Genomic DNA, 13,700 nt, shown 5'->3' with positions numbered 1-13,700 from the left:
TTTACAGATTTTATAACCTACCACAGCAATTCAAACTTGTAACGTTACTCGCTCTGACTCACAGAATGTCAGGATTCATCTTCCTGATGGTTACCCCTCTCTCGTGTAGTCCCCTCTTGGCGAACCGAATGGAGGGCGATTTTACCTCCGGAATATTGTATGTTACAGGAAGCCTTCATCAACATATTATTTGTTCACGGAGATCTGCATGTCTTCGGGAGTTAGTTACGGTTGTAGTTTCCCGTTGCTTTCAGCACTGTAGCAGTATTAACATAATGTCAACATTGATGCTTTCACGGCCCATACTTGTAGACATGATATGGGCTTTTGGGCTTATGGTATTGGAAGAAAACAAGGTGAAACCCTTTAAGTTTCGCAGGGAAATTTGCTCCGCGTCTATAGAATAAAATCTCGTCCGTTTATAAGGATGACTTTTTCAATAATGAGGGTTTGAATTTAAGAATACTTTACCGTCGGAGCTGTAGTGGTACGCTCAATCGTCACCAGGTGGCCCGCTGTATGGTGCCACAGCGCTCTAAGCGGGAGCTGACGACAACATTATGCTCCAATCAGCGATTGGAGCGAGGGATCCAGTTGGCTGTGCTCCAATTAAGATGTTCTATCACACCGTGTGTCCATGAGAAGTAACAGGGAGGACATCAGACGAATCAAGGACGAATGTGGTAGAAGAAATAAATAGAAATGAAAATAAAATGCATCGAAAGACACCACGAAAGAATAGATCAGAGCTGAATAATGGAAAGGAGGTAATTGGAGAAAACCGGAGGATGATGTGAGGCGATGTGTAAGGGGGGAGGGGTGGATCATTAACATTAACATAGCTAAGCCATGATAAATATTATTACAAGGGCATATCAGTCGATCAACCAGACTTCTGCCCTTGCAACTTTCGAAAATCTGCTGCCCTATTTTCAATGAATCTATCGTTGGACTTGTTTCTCGACAGGTTCCTATCTCGAACGGTTCCTCCTACGATTCGGCTACCTGCTTAAATGGGATGCAACTGCCTCCTCACTGTGGTAAGGTCACATGTTTCACAGGGGAGAATAATGATAGTAATAAATCATGCTACTGTGGTCGTGCCCGACTCTGAAGAAGTTTCCTCCACTTAATATAATTCAGGTGATGGCTTGTCAAACATATTAAATCAGTGGGGAGGCCAGGCGTGGGTGTTCTTGAATTGTTTATAAGACAGTTGATGAAGATACGAAGCTGCAAACGGGGAGCTTTGAGGAACGTCTCGCTTTAGCTGCCACGCTCCACATCTTGAACTAAATCATGGGCAATTATTATCACAACAGGTCTAGTTCACAATACGACTCTATTCATACGAGGCAAATTGCAAAGATGAATTCTCAATAATTATTCATAAATCCTCACTTTGTTTCACCATCATTATGCTCTTTCTTTTGAGTGGTGAGTGCTGGCCTCCTGACCCCAAGCTAGCGGGTTCAAACCCGGCAGAGGTAATCGCAGTTACAAGGGCGGGAAAAAGTTAATTTTGATACTCTATGTTGTAAGATGTCGTATGTAAAAGACCTCTGACGACACCTTAGCCATAGATCGCCTACTAGGGATCCGTTGTACCACACTCTGGTAGAGTAATGGGCAACGTAGAAATGGACATACTAGCAGCCTAAATGACATCAGTTCAAGAATACGTGCACTTGGTAGCCGAGGCCATACGATTATGATACTTTTTCACAACGTTGCGCCCAAATAAAGAGCGCGATAGGAAGTTAGTAGTTGAATTTACTTTCTTCTCTTCCCCGTATCTCTACATCCTCTCACTATGGATTTCCTTCCATCCATGTCCAGCTGCTTGGTTAAGTGGTTAGCGTGCTTACCTTTCGTCACAGGGGTCTCTAATTCGATTCCCAGCAGGGTTGAGAATTTTAACCAAAATTGGTTAGTTTTGCTGGCACGGGGGATGATGGGTGTATGTGTCGTCTTCACCATCATTCCATCCTCATCACAACGCACAGGACGCCTACGGGCGTCAAATCAAAAGACCTGCACCTGGCGAGCGAACATGTCCTTGGACATTCCCGGCACTAAAGGCCTTGCGACCGAGTTTAATAGCTGCAGTCGCTTTAGTGCAGCCAGTATCCAGTATTCGGGAGATAGTGGGTTCGAACCCCACTGTCGGCAGCCCTGAAGATGGTTTTCCGTGGTTTCCGAATTTCACACCAGCCAAATATTGGGGCTGTACCTTGATTAAGGCCACAGTCACTTCCTTCCAACTCCTAGCCCTTTCCTATCCCATCATCCCAATAAGACCTATCTGTGTCGGTGCGACGTAAGGAAACTAGCAAGAAAAGCCTTACGCTATTTCACTTTATTTCTCACGCCCATGTGGTGATGGTCCTCAACTTGGCTTTTTCAGCAAAATGTTGTTCGTTCGCCAACATTCTAAAACTAGGTCTGTGCCATAGAACTTCGCCTGTTATGCTGATTTCTTGAAGGTCTTTTCGAATTTCGAGTATCCAGTTATTCTTAACCTTCCGTCAGCAGGCATAATTACATATACTTTTAACAAGTCTTTCACTGTCCATTATTTGAATATGGCCATAAAATTTCAATAGATTTTTTGTGGTAGTGTCTGATATTTTCTCAGAATGCTGGTCCAGGGCGAGTTGGCCGTGCGGTTAGGGGCACGCTGCTGTGAGCTTGCATCCAGGAGATAGTACATTCGAATCCCACTGTGGGCATCCCTGAAGATGGTTTTCCGTGGTTGCCCATCTTCACACCAGGCAAATGCTGGAGCTGTACCTTAATTAAGGCCACAACCGCTTCCTTTCCACTCCTAGCCCTTTCCTTTACCACCGTCGCCATAAGACCTATCTGTGTCGGTGCGACGTTAAGCCAGTTGTTAGAAATATAATGTTGGTATAATCCAGGAAACCTCCTTTTCACGCACACTCCTTCCATGCGTACTGCAGTAGATGTTTGTTGGATTAAGTAGCTCAACAGATGCTGTTGCCGGTCCCAAGCCCGGATAAAGGAGAAGGGTAAAAGATAAGCCAGAAAAATATCCTGAGGAAACCTCTGTGGCTAAATACCTTAGTTGTACTACTGAGATAAAATCGATCTCTCCCCTATCTTCATCTTATTAGCTCGATGGAATCAATTAAATTATTGTTATGGTTGGTATTATTAATACTATTATAATTATTATTCTGTCAGTTACAAGGAGAAATTTAAGTTAATACTGAACGAGAAATCAAGAGAGGTATTCCAACTGTTTTTGCAACATATTCGTCCTTTTCCCCATTTCTCTCTCCTTCACATTATCGTTAAAGGTGTGATGTACTAATTAGCTAAACCTGCCGTTGTTGAGTTTCGGATTATGTTTTTCGTAAATAATCGCGCTCCACTGGCTGGTGGAAGACAAGTGAAGAGAATGAGGAAACAGAGCGTGCAAGGAAAGGAGAGAAGTGTGCATCCACTGAGGTAGACAGAGATGTGGTGAAGATAGAATATAATACGTACGAAGCAAGCAAATATTCTAGCAGAGTCGAGAGAAAAGTGGTTGGTGAGTGGTAACTGGGTAAGAAAAAACGATCTAGACAGGGAAATACACTTAGCAGCTCCGTGTTGTAATGAGACACAAACCGATGAAATGTATAAAAGCAAACATTAAGGCACATTCCAGTCTGAGAGCGGAGCAAGGTGGGGAGTTTCCTTTACTGTTGTGGTCTTCTACTGCTCCCGTGTATACCCACAGATGCTGCAGCAGTCTCACACAGATGATTTTAATTTCCGTTTCGAAATATTGAGGATACTTCTCCTTTCCACGTTTCACTACTGTCTGCCGTGAGTTGATTGAATTCTGATGGCAAGGAATCTCTCCTTCACACCCCCTCCTGGCTGTATGTGAACCAACCAAAACTAAACAAACATTCTTAAGACTTGGACTAGCTGTTGAATCTGGCAGCATAAGAGACAGAGCACACCTCAGCTAACATAAATAGTCAGTGAGTGCAAAGTTATTTAGTTTTGTAGTTTTTTCAGAATGCTTTACGTCGCACCAACACAGATAGGTCTTACGGCGACGATGTGACGATAGGAGAGGAAAGGTTTTTGAGTAGAAAAGAAGCGACCGTGGATTTAATCAAGGTACAGCCCCAGCATCTGCCCAATGTGAAAATGGGATACCACGGAAAAACCCTTCTTCAGGGCTGACTGAAAGTGGGGTTTGAACCCACTACCTCCAGAATGTAAGCTGTTGACTACATGACCAAAACCACACAGTCACTTGCTCGCTGATATTCTAGCTCATCACATCTATATTATTCGTTCATTAACGGGAATCGTTTTTCTTTTAAAACGTCCCAAAGGCGCACCCAATATTCACACAGTAATTCACTATCCCCTCTCAATGAAGAAAAGAAAGTTTCGTTGCCATGTTGCTATGAGCCGCTCCCGTTTTTTGGATGGTGTACGAATATTCATCGCTCCAAGGAAAGACCAGGGAGGCGTCGCAGACGGTTCCATTCGAAACAGGAAAGTGGTCTACCGTCAAATATTTCAAAGATTTTCCTTTATAAGTTATAAATTAGACTCGTGTAATCTCTCCTTCCTTTTAATTAATTGAACTTACTCCAGTTTCAGTCTTTATAACATTGATGAACATTAAGTACCTTTGTGCTACATGACTTTAATTTATAGTGTTTTAGTATATTTTTTGTCAAATTTGGGACCTGGCATTCTAGTTTTGTATTATTCTAACTCGGCTATATGATGTTTTTCCCTTTTACTATTCAAAAGGTCGTTCCTTCCCCCTTTTCTTCCAATTTCGACAACGAGCTTCATAATTATCTTCCTAACCGATAGAGTATAATAGCCACGTGATTTTTTAGTTTGGAAAAATAAGCGCAACACAACCACGAACTTTGTCAGTTACTTCGTTTCGAGCTGCTTTCACTGGTAGACAAACCAACAGGGAAATTAACTCTTGTGGTCGAAATCCCGCACCTCGGCGTCTCCGAAAACTACAAAATTAATTAGTGGTTTGGAGACGCCAGTAACATCAGTACTCATCATCACCACCATCCAGTTATCAGCAAGAAAGTTGGTTTGCAAACAGCAGAAGCAACGGTGGCCATCTTTCAGGCATTTATATCTTGAACAAGTCATTCCGTGTCTTGATCCAGCGAACATGTTTCTTGAATTTAATGTTTATAAGATTATATTGGTCTAGTTTTCCTTCGTATCATGTCTCTAGTATGGTCAGTAAGATCCCTCCATGCCTCAGTGTCTGCACCTTCGTTGGACAATGTTTTCTCTCAGGCTTCGTTCTTTTGGTATTTTCATCAGGACTCGTTCATTTATCATCTATCCTGTCCAGATAATTTTGAGCATTCCTCTAGCACAAGAGCTCGAAAGCTTCAGTCATGTTCTTTTTCTACTTTCTCAACGTCCAAGTCTGATATCCGTACAAAGCTATACTTCAGATGTGCGTTTTAAGTAAGTTTTTGCTGAAGTTTTTGCTGAATTCAGTATTATTATTATTATTACAACTTCCCTCATGCGGAGGCTGCCACAAGGACAAAATATGTCGACTACACAGTATTTTGTCTTCTAAGTTACTGTTGAGTTTGCTAGTGTGCCAAGTAGAAATAATCACCACAAAGCTCAGGAATACATTTGCAATATCGTTCTTCAAATGTTATATAGATGATTGCGGATGTAAACAGATTTTTCTCTTTAAAAGAATTTGGTCTGCAAGATTCGACTAGTGATTTCAGCCTTGCTTCTCCCGTTAAATGTAAATTTACTGCCCAGGTAACAAACGTTATTCAACTCTTTAAGATCATTTTTCTTTAATGTTATATTTAAATACCATTACAGTATTTTTCCTGGCATTAAGTGTAAGGAAGTATTTGAGACTATGACTTGCCTACTAGAATCATTATTAATGAATACAACTTTCAAGGTTTCCACTCTGTTTATCCCATGATGCAAATTTATGAGTATACCTCATATAAATACAAAAATAATATACGTGGGAAATAAAGCGGTCTATTAATAACAGAATAACTCATTTACATAGTTCAAACTGAACTCCAGGGAGTGATAATATGCAGTGATAGCTAGGTTAGATTAAAAAACATTTTCACAACTGATTTGATTTTGAAAACACCATTTTAAAACTTAAAAGGTTATTCATTTTTTGCACTTTTGATAATACCCATCCGTAATTAAGGATACATTTACACAACGAAAAAATAGTGTGTATATATATATACACACGCATAATAGACCTCTATAAGAGATGTGAGAAAACTGAAGATGTTTTTCTAGAACGAAATAATTAAATTATTAATTAACCGTTTTCGTTTCTCAGGTGTATTCTAATGTTTTATAAGTTTGTATAATGTGTTTTATTGACCGAAAACTTAAAGGTTACATTAACCATGTCGACTCTAAGTAATGACTTCTATCTTAAAAAATAAATATATTATTAACAGCGGATCGGAATTATACACAGTTTAAAAAAATTAGGGGAATATGTATTGTCACGTCTGGTATGTGAACTTTAATTTGGTAGATGGGGTTCCATTGGTCGTGCAGCATAGCTTGAGACCTTAGCTACTCAGGATATGTCTAATTGAAGTTATATTCCATCTGCAGGCGTAACCATGCATTAAACTGTCAGGTGAGCCCTCAAAACAAAGTGAATAGCGGCGCGTCCATGTGTAGTTGTGAAGTACACATACTACGGCGGTCATTTGAGCACGTTGTACGTAAACCATCACATCCCATGAGACATCTTAACGAGGTTCATGTAGCAAGAGCTGTCACCTTGATCCAAGGAGGATGGACTTTTCGTCGTGTTGCTGTGGATCTCAATGTCTCTCCGTCAGTTATTGAACGCTTGTGGAATCGCTACAGTGAGACAGGAAAGTTCACAAGGAGGGTTCGACAAGCTCGTGGACGCATGACAACTCCACAGGATGACCGATATCTGACCATCTGTGCGTTGCGGCGTGGCGTTGTTCAGCAACTGCCAGAGAACTGCGACAAGACCTCAGGAGGCTCACTGGAGTCACGGTGCCAGACCAAACAGTAAGGAACAGGTTAAGAAAAGTGTTCTTTCGACCCAGACGTGCTGTTCAAGGGCCCCGTTTAACGTAGCAACATCGCGCAGCTCGCCTTCTGTTTGCCCGTACCCTCGTCAAGTGGCCAGTGGAGACATGCGTTTTTCACAGACGAGGCCAGATTTCCACTGACACAGCGTGATGGACGTCAACATGTATGGAGGCGCCGTGGTGAGCAGTACATGCCAAATATTGTCCAGGAAGGCGACCGATTCGGACAAGTTCTGTGATGCTGTGGGGTGGCGTCAGTATTGATGGCTGTACGGATCTTGTCGTCGTCCATGGTAATCTTACCGCTGCGGGGTACATCGAGAAGATATTGCTACGGCATGTGTTGGTTGCTGCACATACGGGGTTGGTCGTGAATTCGTACTCATGCACGACAGTGCCAGGGGTCATGTAGCGCGCATCACCAGAGCTGTCTTGCGAGAAGTGGACATTCAAGAGATGGAATGGCCAGCAGTGAGTCCCGACCTTAATCCCATCGAACATGTGTAGAATAGGCTTGACAGAAGTGTTCGTGGACGTCCTGTTCCAGCACAGACTCTCCAAGATCTCGAACAGGCTCCCATTGGGGAATGGGATCTGATACGTGACGTCCGTCGACTTATACGGAGCATGTAACGTAGGTGCCAAGCTTTGATAAATGCTTGTGGAGGACATAGTACACCACACTGAAGCTCTCCAACTGTGATAACAATCCCGCCTGGAGGACTGTTATCACTTTGTTTTCGCCCCTATTAGGACTTTTCCGTTTGTGTTCTGAAAATGAACGCGAATCCATCTATGTTCGTTTGTATACTTCAACGGTAAAGAATAAAGATTTAGTTGGTATTATATCTGGGAGTGATGTATTGTTTTGTGGAGCATGGCGTACGTTCAAAAACATGTTCGCCTATTTTTTTAACTGTGTAGAAATATTGTTTTTCCTCAGATATGTGTTCAGCTGTCAAGCGTCTTGAGACACTAAGAGAATATATATGCTCACAGCAGCTGGTAAGAGAAACAACAGAGGAATTTGGAAAGGGAATCACAATCCAAGGAGTGGAGATCAAAATTTTGAGATTTGCCGATGATAGCGTTATTTTATCTGTGTTTGCAGAAGATATGGAGGAACTGCCGAGTGGTATGGATAACGTATTGGAGGAGTAAAAGATATAAACATGCAAATTGAAAAATGTATTGGAATGTCGTCGAATGAAGCCAGATGATACAGGAAATATTAAATTGCAAATTAAAGGAAGTAGATGGTTATTGTTACTTATAACATACTATGGTATAAGTAAGGAGGACATGAAATACAGGTTAACACAAGGAAAGAAGTCCCTTCTTAAGAAAATAAATTTTCTCAATTCAATTATTGATATACAAAATTAGAAAGATATTTTTTGTATGCTTTTATCTATAGCTTGACATTGCAAAGAAGTGAACAAATGTGGTGTTTCAGAATAATATTGAAGGTGAGATGGACAGATCAAGAGTTATGGAATCGAATTTGTTACAGGAAATGATTTGGCGGTACTTGACCAGAAGAAGAGACAAAATAATCGGACACAACTTGAGATACCATGTTCAGTTTGCTTTTGAGGGAAGTGTAGGCTGTAAGAGCAGTATAAGTAGTTTAAGGCATAAATGTGACATATTAGAGCAGATGTAGGACGTAGTAGCTACGTAAAAGTGAAATGTGTAGCACGTGGTAGGAGTGGCATGAAAAACTGCATAAATCCAGTCTATAATCTGATGATACAAACAAGGAAAAGAGAGTATTTCTAGTTCTAAAGACCTTCACGAGATATCTGTTTCAGTTTACGTCTTAATAATATCACTACAGATGTCAATGAATTAGGAAATGTATACATAGTGATAACCGCTTAATCAACAACATTTCAAAGGGTAATGCCATTTAAAGTATAATCTTATACAGCGTATGTACGTTTAAAGGTTTTATCCCATTTTCCGTTGTTATCCTGGATCTGGTATACAAAAGTTGAAAACGGATTGAGTTCCATCGTTTCCAGCCTGTCTGTCTGTCTGCTCGTTCAGCTGTTTGTTCCTTACAGCATTTTCACAAGATTTATAGAAGCTTTACTTTTACCGTAAGGAAGTTATAGCCAGTTTTTCACAAGATTATATACAATTTAATGTTGAAAAATTTCTTAGTAGACTAAGTAATGGTCCCTATACTACGACAAATGTAAAATTAAGCAATTTCATCAATTATGCTGAAAGTTGAAGAGCTGAAGGGCACGGAAAGGTTTCAAATTGTACGTCTTAGACAGTTCTATCAACATACATACATACATTATCATTATAGACTGTTATGCCTTTCAGCGTTCAGTCTGCAAGCCTCTGAGAATTTACTAAACGTCGCCACAATCCTCGATTTGCAACTAGTGTTGTGGCCTCATTTAGTTCTATACCTCTTATCTTTAAATCGTTAGAAACCGAGTCTAACCATCGTCGTCTTGGCCTCCCTCTACTTCTCTTACCCTCCATAACAGAGTCCATTATTCTCCTAGGTAACCCATCCTGCTCCATTCGCCTCACATGACCCCACCACCGAAGCCGGTTTATGCGTACAGCTTCATCCATCGAGTTCATTCCTAAATTAGCCTTTATTTCCTCATTCCGAGTACCCTCCTGCCATTGTTCCCACCTGTTTGTACCAGCAATCATTCTCGCTACTTTCATGTCTGTTACTTCTAACTTATGAATAAAATATCCTGAGTCCACCCAGCTTTCGCTCCCGTAAACCAAAGTTGGTCTGAAAACAGACCGATGTAAAGATAGTTTCGTCCGGGAGCTGACTGTCTTCTTACAGAATACTGCTGATCGCAACTGCGAGCTCACTGTATTAGCTTTCCTACACCTTGATTCAACCTCTCTTACTATATTACCATCCTGGGAAAACACACAACCTAAATAATTGAAATTATCGACCTGTTCTAGCTTTGTATCACCAATCTGAAATTCGATTATGTTGAATTTCTTACCTACTGACATCAATTTAGTCTTCGAGAGGCTAATTTTCATACCATACTCATTGCACCTATTTTCAAGTTCAAAGATATTGGACTGCAGGCTTTCGGCACAGTCTGACATTAAGACCAAGTCGTCAGCATAGGCCAAACTGCTTACTACATTTCCACCTAACTGAATCCCTCCCTGCCATTTTATACCTTTCAGCAGATGATCCATGTGAACTACAAACAGCAAAGGTGAAAGATTACAGCCTTGTCTAACTCCTGTAAGTACCCTGAACCAAGAACTCATTCTACCATCAATTCTCACTGAAGCCCAATTGTCAACATAAATGCCTTTGATTGATTTTAATAAGCTACCTTTAATTCCATAGTCCCCCAGTATGGCGAACATCTTTTCCCTCGGTACCCTGTCATATGCTTTCTCTAGATCTACGAAACATAAACACAACTGCCTATTCCTCTCGTAGCATTTTTCAATTACCTGGCGCATACTGAAAATCTGATCCTGACAGCCTCTCTGTGGTCTGAAACCACACTGGTTTTCATCCAACTTCCTCTCAACGACAGATCGCACCCTCCCTTCCAAGATGCCAGTGAATACTTTGCCTGGTATACTAATCAATGAGATACCTCGATAGTTGTTGCAATCCTTCCTGTTCCCTTGCTTATAGATAGGTGCAATTACTGCTTTTGTCCAATCTGAAGGAACCTTACCAACACTCCACGCTAATTTTACTACTCTATGAAGCCATTTCATCCCCGCCTTCCCACTGTACTTCACCATTTCAGGTCTAATTTCATCTATTCCTGCTGCCTTATGACAATGGAGTTTATTTACTATCCTTTCCACTTCCTCAAGCATAATTTCACCAACATCATTTTCCTCCTCCCCATGAGCTTGGCTGTTTGCATCACCACCATGATGATTTCCTTTTACATTGAGAAGATGTTCAAAATATTCCCTCCACCTCTCCAGTGATTCCTTGGGATCTATTATGAGTTCACCTGAATTACTCAAAACACTGTTCATTTCCTTTTTCCCTCCCTTCCTAAGATTCTTTATTACTGTCCAGAAAGGTTTCCCTGCTGCTTGACCTAGCCTTTCCAGGTTATTACCAAAATCTTCCCATGACTTCTTTTTGGATTCAACAACTATTTGTTTCGCTCTGTTTCTTTCATCTATGTACCAATCCCTGTCTGCCTTGGCCCTTGTTTGGAGCCATTTCTGATAAGCCTTCTTTTTACGTTTACAGGCTGCTCTCACTTCATCATTCCACCAAGATGTTCGCCTTTTCCCATCTTTACACACAGTTGTTCCTAGGCATTCCCTTGCTGTTTCTATTACAGCATCCCTGTATGCCACCCATTCACTTTCTATATCCTGCACCTGCTTACTGTCTACTGTTCGAAACTTCTCACTAATAATATCCATGTACTTCTGTCTAATTTCCTCGTCCTGGAGACTTTCTACCCTTATTCGTTTGCAGACAGATTTCACTTTCTCTACCCTAGGCCTAGAGATACTTAGTTCACTACAGATCAGATAGTGGTCTGTATCATCGAAAAATCCACGAAAAACTCGTACATTCCTAACAGATTTCCTGAATTCGAAGTCTGCTAAGATATAGTCTATTATGGATCTGGTACCCCTAGTCTCCCATGTGTAGCGGTGAATAACCTTATGCTTGAAGAATGTATTCGTAACAGCTAAACCCATACTAGCACAGAAGTCCAGCAAACGCTTCCAATTCCCATTAGCTTCCATATCTTCCCCACATTTACCAATCACCCTTTCGTATCCTTCAGTTCTATTCCCAACTCTCGCATTGAAATCGCCCATTAGCACTATTCTATCCTTGCTGTTGACCCTGACCACGATGTCACTCAATGCTTCATAAAACTTGTCAACTTCATCCTCATCTGCACCCTCACATGGTGAATACACGGACACAATTCTTGTCCTAATTCCTCCCACTGACAAATCTACCCACATCATTCGCTCATTTACGTGCCTAACAGAAACTATGTTGCGTGCAATGGTATTCCTGATAAAGAGCCCTACCCCAGACTCTGCCCTTCCCTTTCTAACACCCGTCAAGTACACTTTATAATCTCCTATCTCTTCCTCATTATCTCCCCTTACCCGAATATCACTTACTCCTAGCACATCCAGATGCATCCTATTTGCTGACTCAGCCAGTTCTACTTTCTTTCTTCCATAAGCCCCATTAATATTGATATCTCCCCAGGGAATTCCATTTCGTTCGCCAAGTTGTTTCCAAGGAGTCCCTCGCCTGTCAAATGGGAGTGGGACTCCATTACTCCCATAGGTCCGAGGCTTGCTTAAAGTGTTCTGAGCTCGGTAAATTCATGAAGCAGGATGCTACCCTACTTGCACATAGTCCAAGTGAGGATCTCTCCTCTAACGGGTTATGGACCACCGGTGAAACTTAAAAAAAAAAATCGAAATCACTTCCAGTCTAAATGCAGTTCCGAAAAAACAGCCTAAATCGCTTTTTTTTAACACTTTTTCTTTATTATTCAAATCCTAGCCAAATTAACTTATTTACATAATTCTTTCTGTGATTTGTTCCTTGGTTCAATACCCTCCGGCATTTTTTGGTTTTTCAAAAATATACACACCCAATGCATTTTTTTTGCTAGTTGCTTTACGTCGCACCGACACAGATAGGTCTTATGGCGACGATGGGATAGGAAAGGCCTAGGAGTTGGAAGGAAGCGGCAGTGGCCTTAATTAACACTCAAACACACGCGTATGGGGTGGAATCCACCCCAGGTCATTTTACTTCCTAGTGAAATGTACAAATAACTCTCCTGTGCTCTCCCCGCTCTTATATCTTTCTGGCTGGATCCCCGCAGACAGAGCCATTCCTATATAATCTATCTTAAAATCTCCAAATAATACAGTAATTCATATTTTACAATACAATTATATGTGGGGTGGAAAGCACCCCCCACGCGTGTGTCTGCGTCCTAAAATTTGGGGCGTGTGCTTGAGGGTTAAGGTACAGCCCCAGCATTTGCCTGGTGTGAAAATGGGAAACCACGGAAAACCATTTTCAGGGCTGCCGACAGTGGGGCTCGAACCCACGATCTCCCGGATGCAAGCTCACAGCAGCACGCCTCTACGCGCACGGCCAACTCGCCCGCTAAATGCAGTTTTAAGGGCTTAAGTGAAACTCTACATTGATTCACATTAGCGCTCGTAGTGGTAGAAAAAGGCAAACTGATAATCTAATCGACCGGAAAACGATGATCAAGTTAAGATTGTAAAGTTTAGGAATAAATAAGGAATGTATTATCATACTTTATTATATTTTATTTGCCTGAAATTCGTAGCTCATATCCCTAGGATGTTTTAAACATTGAGTTGCTTGCCTGAAGAGCTAGAACTGTGCATTTTTATCAATGTACAGTGGTGTAGAAATATTAACGTGACCGAATTTTATAATGCCAAATATCTCCGTTAATATTAACTGTATCGAAACAGTGCACATATTAATGGCTGTGTGAAATGTAATTTCCAGTATTTTACGCTTCATGTGTTCATAGCGCACGAGTAATTTTGCAG

This window comes from Anabrus simplex, chromosome 9 (genome assembly GCF_040414725.1).
Source record: "Anabrus simplex isolate iqAnaSimp1 chromosome 9, ASM4041472v1, whole genome shotgun sequence".
NCBI classification, from domain to species: domain Eukaryota; kingdom Metazoa; phylum Arthropoda; class Insecta; order Orthoptera; family Tettigoniidae; genus Anabrus; species Anabrus simplex.
This window is presented reverse-complemented; position numbering follows the sequence as displayed.